The sequence below is a fragment of the Rhopalosiphum maidis genome, chromosome 2, assembly GCF_003676215.2.
Source record: "Rhopalosiphum maidis isolate BTI-1 chromosome 2, ASM367621v3, whole genome shotgun sequence".
In the NCBI taxonomy this organism is placed as follows: Eukaryota; Metazoa; Arthropoda; class Insecta; order Hemiptera; family Aphididae; genus Rhopalosiphum; species Rhopalosiphum maidis.
The window spans coordinates 20,066,239-20,072,238 of record NC_040878.1 but is presented as its reverse complement, the minus strand read 5'-3'; positions in this window follow the sequence as shown (position 1 = coordinate 20,072,238).

Below are 6,000 nucleotides of genomic sequence, written 5' to 3'. Positions count from 1 at the left end.
CCATCAATCTTCTGACATTTATTGCAGCTGTAGTATGTATGTTAAGATGAAATATGTGGTTCAGTCCATAGTTCAGTTTGAATCACCTTTATTATTAGTGAATCGTATTCATTCATAGTTATATATTACTTAACAGTCTTAACAGGATGTCTCAACATATGTTTGTCCTCGAACAAATTCCGGCGCCCCCGCGCGCCCGCCACCTAACTGTTATATACTCTACCCGCTTCATGACTATATAAAGGTATTCATTTTAAAACTTACAACTCTATTAAAATTGAATCATGAAAACTTCATGAACGTAGACAATTTTAGTTTTAAGGTATCAATAAAAAATATTCTTATTATTAATTGACTATGTTTCAGATTTTTAATTACAATTGTTTTGTATTGTGTACAAATAAACCATAAATACTTACATTAATAATAATAATAATAATAATAACTGACGGGGCTTGATCTTTTTTCGTATCCGCGCCTCATCTAAATCACATCCTATAATATTTTATAGGCTATAGCTGAATATACCATCATGTCTATTATGTAATACCGTTATGGCGTTATATATGTGTCTATTTATCTATTATCATTACAATATACGCAGTTTCGTAATTATTGTAAGCACAAAATTTATAAGCCAAGACCTAAGATTATAATCATATTTAAATATGGTATACATATTTAAGTAAAATAAAATATAAAAAAGAAAAGTTAATTATGAGATTTTAGAAAAATTTTAATATTATAATAAATAGTTTTACCATCAACTATTATAGTAACATTATTATTATATTTTATAATGGTTAATAACTAATAAGTAATAAGTATATAAGTACATATTTTATGGATATACAAAGAAATCACACTGCAAAAGTTAATAGAAAAAAAAAATAGGAAAGTGGGTATCGCAATATCGTTTTGCTGTACATTAGGTGTCGATGGATCACTATTGTAAGTGTGTTAATTTGATATAAAAATATAATATTATCATTGTATACGAAAAATGATTCTAATCAGAAATGATCTATTAGCTTATATTATCAAGTAATATATTTTTTTAGTAAATCTATTAGTCATTTATTTTACTTTTATTATAATATTATTAATATTTAATTATATAATAATATATATTTATACATTATGTTATAATATATTACTATATTATATTATAACTTCTATAACACAAAGTTTAATAGCATATTAACATCTACATATTTCTGTTAATATCGTAAAACGTTAAACATTAAAAATAAATTCATAGTATCTATAAATTAATAATATATTAAAATAAATCAAAAATTATAAAAAAAATTTAAGTTCCCGTGAATAATGTTTTTATGTGGCGCAAACTACAACCTTAAAAAGTGGCATAAATTACCAAAATTAATTTTAAGATGTGGCGCAAATTACATACGCCCAAATGCCCCAAATAGGTTATAAAAAAAGTATGCCGGGTCGCAAATAGGCGGTCAGCTCCCATTTTGCCGACGATTCATTTCGACGAATTTATTTTTCTAGTAACTTAACATAACTTATAAGTTACACATTACATACTAATTAATTGTATGAATGTTTTATTTATTTATGTACAATTGCATATGGCATACGCCATCATTATTATATAGGTACCTTTTAATTTTTTATAGTCATAAATAAAAAATCGATAGTTGCATAATATGTGTCCGCGTCATTACAGTTTTTAAATGAGAAACAAAAGTTTTATTAGTCCAAATGACTGAAAAAAAAACATATAGTTTTGGTCGCAAAAATGCAATATTTTTACCAACTTTTAATTCACTACAATTCGCATGTCTTTTGGATAGTTTTCATTACCTATGAACATTTTTAACATGTTTTAGTATAAGTACAACAGTTTAATATTATAGTACGAAGAAATATTATTAAAATTATAATAAATTCATAATGATATATATTTTTATTTTTTTCATATTAACATTTGACATAACTATGTAACAATCATAAATGAAATATTAGAAATTATTTACGTTGTGTCATATTTTATATTGGATTATTGGAATTGAAAATAATTGATATTTATACCACCATCTAGTTGTGAAACTGCTCAACTCATCTAACTTTAAAAGAAGTTAGTAGATAGCACTGCTGAATAAAAACAAAAATGAAAGTTTTCTGATGTTTTGTACAACAAAATAAATGAGTTGTACCTATACTTTTTTCTATTAATTTAACTGTGTCAATACACAATGTATTTCAACAATGTTAATTAAAATGCATGATTACAATACTTTTGTTTACAAATACTTTTTAATTTTGGTTAGCTTATAAGTCTAAGTCCAAATCTGAATCTTTAGGTTCAAGTAGAATATCCTGTGGTTTTAATTTTAGATTGGTGGAGCTTCTGCCAATCCAAGAAAGGTAAATAACAGTTTGAGTATGTTATATTTTAGAAAGGAGAAATTTTTGTTTCTAATTCTAATTTAATATAATATATCACTATAGGTACTTCTTAATTATTTAGTACAAGTATTAAGTATATTTTATTTTTTTATAACTGTTAATAATCCACATAATTTAAACAAAAATAATCATTAATAATAATAATAATAATTGTTCAGTACTCATATTTATTGTGTTAGATTTTGGTTTTTTAGTAAGTATTAGGTGATTTTTACCCATAGAAGGCTTAGGGATAGAGAATGACCAATGACTTATAATACGGTTGTACGGAAAGGTGAAAGCACTCATTACTAAGGTAATAACTTTTATCGATATGTACCGTGAATATGAATACATTTATTGTGATCCATTGATAATTTAATATAAAATATAAAAAACAGAAAACAGGAAAAAAAGGTATTTATTAATTAGAAATTAAAAAAGCAAATTTTTTAAACGTTTACTCATAGCATCGAAATGAAATGAAATACATTTTTTTGTAAAGATTATTTTTATCTTTTTATAATAAAAAAAAAAAATGCTTTTTAATCTGAATCCCATTGCAGATTAGGTAATCATTTGTATTATGTATATATTTAATATCGCAGTATTAGGCAATAGCTCAGGTGCAGATCCAAGGGGGGCTAAGGGACTCCCCCTCCCGTAGACTCTGCCATCCTTGTAAATGTTAAGTTATCTGTTTTTGGTAGCCGATAAAATACAATACGCACATGGTATTTGCCTCACCCCGTAAATTTATTCTGGATCTGCACCTGCAATTGATAGTATTGTTTTGTGTTGCAGTAGCTAACAGTACACATGTTAATTGTATGATAAATGTACGAGTATGATGGAGATATAATTTAGACGTAATAAATCAAATGTCATCGCCAACAAGCCGATATTAAGTGCTAACATATAGATCATTTGCGAAATGTCAAAATTAAATAATTAGTACTACACATTGAATCGTCATTCACGAAATTGAGATTTTCAAGTTTACCTCTCTTGTACTTGACTGGAACGTGAAGAGTGATAAATGATAATTATTATAATTTATAATATTAATATTTTTCTAATGCTAAATTTGTTAAATTATTTAGACTAGATATAACAATAAACGCCAAATACAGTGGTACCTACATTATTATACATAAACGCTTGAAAATACATTAAAAAATGAAGTAGTCCATAGTTAACAGTTTTATTAATATATTGTCTTAAGGTAATATTTTGATTATACAGCACAGGTATACACATTTTTATATAAGCAACAATATGATTTGAATATACATTTTAAATAATTAAAAACTTAAAAATAACAATATTCTAATATTTATTACTATGTATTATAACATATTATTATATATATATAAGTAACTACATAGTGTATTTAAAATTATTTAAAGGGATTAGGATTTAGGGAGGATAGAACTCCAGAATTTTAATCATATTGAGGTATAACAAGTGACAACATATATAATGTGATATTGACATATTGTATATAGACCTAGCTTTATAATATTATATTATATAGGTAACAGTATAATACAATAAGAACTTTTATATTTTACTAAGAGTTAAGATTTTCTATTTATTCTATTAAGCACACATAGGTAGTATTATATTATAATCATACTATATAGATTATTGGTTTATGGTTATATATGTATATAAATTAAAAATAAATCATACTATAATTTTATTATAAGTCTTTTAAAATATAATAATAAAACTTCATATAGATTAATATTTTAAATATATATCGTATACTATGTATTATTTTACTATTTAGTATTTATATATTATTGGAATAACATTGAATATATTTACCTAAATAAGGATGCACTGTGCCGCTGTAGTATAATTTTTATAAATGTAGTACATAAACCTTCGAAGAATCGTGAGGAGGAGGAGTTTTAAAAACGATTTCACCATTTTCATCCAAATAGTCTCGAAAATACAGAGTATATATGCACTCAAACCCAAGTCTCTCTGCCGCTTTAGCTGAAAAATAACTGCTGCACTCTATATAAACCATTGGACATTCATTTTCCAACGCTAATTCTCTGCAAAGTCAAGTATAAAAATTTATATTTAGGTATTAAATATCAATATTGAAGTAAAGAAAATATAAGTAAACCAATAATTTATACATAATTTAAATGATAAATAGGTATAAATATATAATATTAATAAGATTGTATTCAAGAAAAGCTGCAATTATCATACGTAATGTAAATACAAACGTCATAAATCTATGTATATGACTTTACACCACACAGCCAGGAAATTGTGCCATTGCAGATTGTAGGCCATTCAAATAAAATACAGAACAGTCTACCATTTAAAATAATAAAAACATTTTAATTATAAAAATTACTTTTAATATTCAATTTAGATTTTAAGTACAGATTAATAATTTGTTAGACGACACGTATACTAACTTGTAATAAAACTATTAAACAAATTAAATTGAATTTACAGATTGTATTTTGTTTAATAAAATAATAATAATAAAATATCTAACGTTTAATGTGTAATAACACTAATAGCTAATAAGTAGTTAATAACTATAATAATCACTAATCAGCAATCACATCAGACCACAGTTGTATACTAATAGACTTAATGTTGGTAATATACCTTATGCTTAAAAACTAAAAAGGTACTATAAATACTGTGTACTATGGTACTATATATAAGCTTACTTTGTTTTATCAATTAGAGCTTTGCATACTCCTTGTCCTCTAAATGATTCATCCACAGCAATTATTTTTATATCCATTATACAATCTACATTTGGGTATTTTTTAAAAACATCTACTTCTCGCTCGACTTTATCTAAAAATGCCGTAATAATATTAAATTTGGTGTCATCTTTTGTCTCTTCTTCGATTTCGTTATTTGTTTCTCCATCTATTCTGTACGTCAGATTATTTAGGACAACGCCTATTAAATCTCCATTAGGAGATACTGCTTTAAACGCCAAACCTGAATTTTAAAATAAATTACATCATGTAAATAAAAATCAACATTATATATTATTTTATAAATTTAATTTTAAACAATTAATTATTAATACCTAATGTATTATTAACTGATTAATAATTACTAGGGTAGGCTGGGTAGAGGCATATAAAAATATACAAGTATTATAATTATACACCCAGTAATTATCCATATATTATAATTTACATATAAAAATCTCATTAAATAATAATAAAAAAAAAATTATACATTTAACACATTTTTGTCTAGTTGTTTGATTAATACATATTAAAAATAAATAAAATCTAAAGTAAGAACGATATTGAATAAGCCTCGGAACAATATCTAATTATATACGTATGTCTATATTCTAATATTTATTTGACTCACCGCCAGGGAGTACTGCGGTAACTATTATCCAGTAGGGTGTGGAAGCTTTGAAACCATCGAATATAAGAAAAGAACTGACTATCATTTTTTTTATTCACAACTATAATTGGTAAATGTATCGGTAAAATAGTAATACAGTCAATCATTATTATTATTTTTTTTAAATTTATGTTATCACAATATAACTTGCAAGTTTTGGAC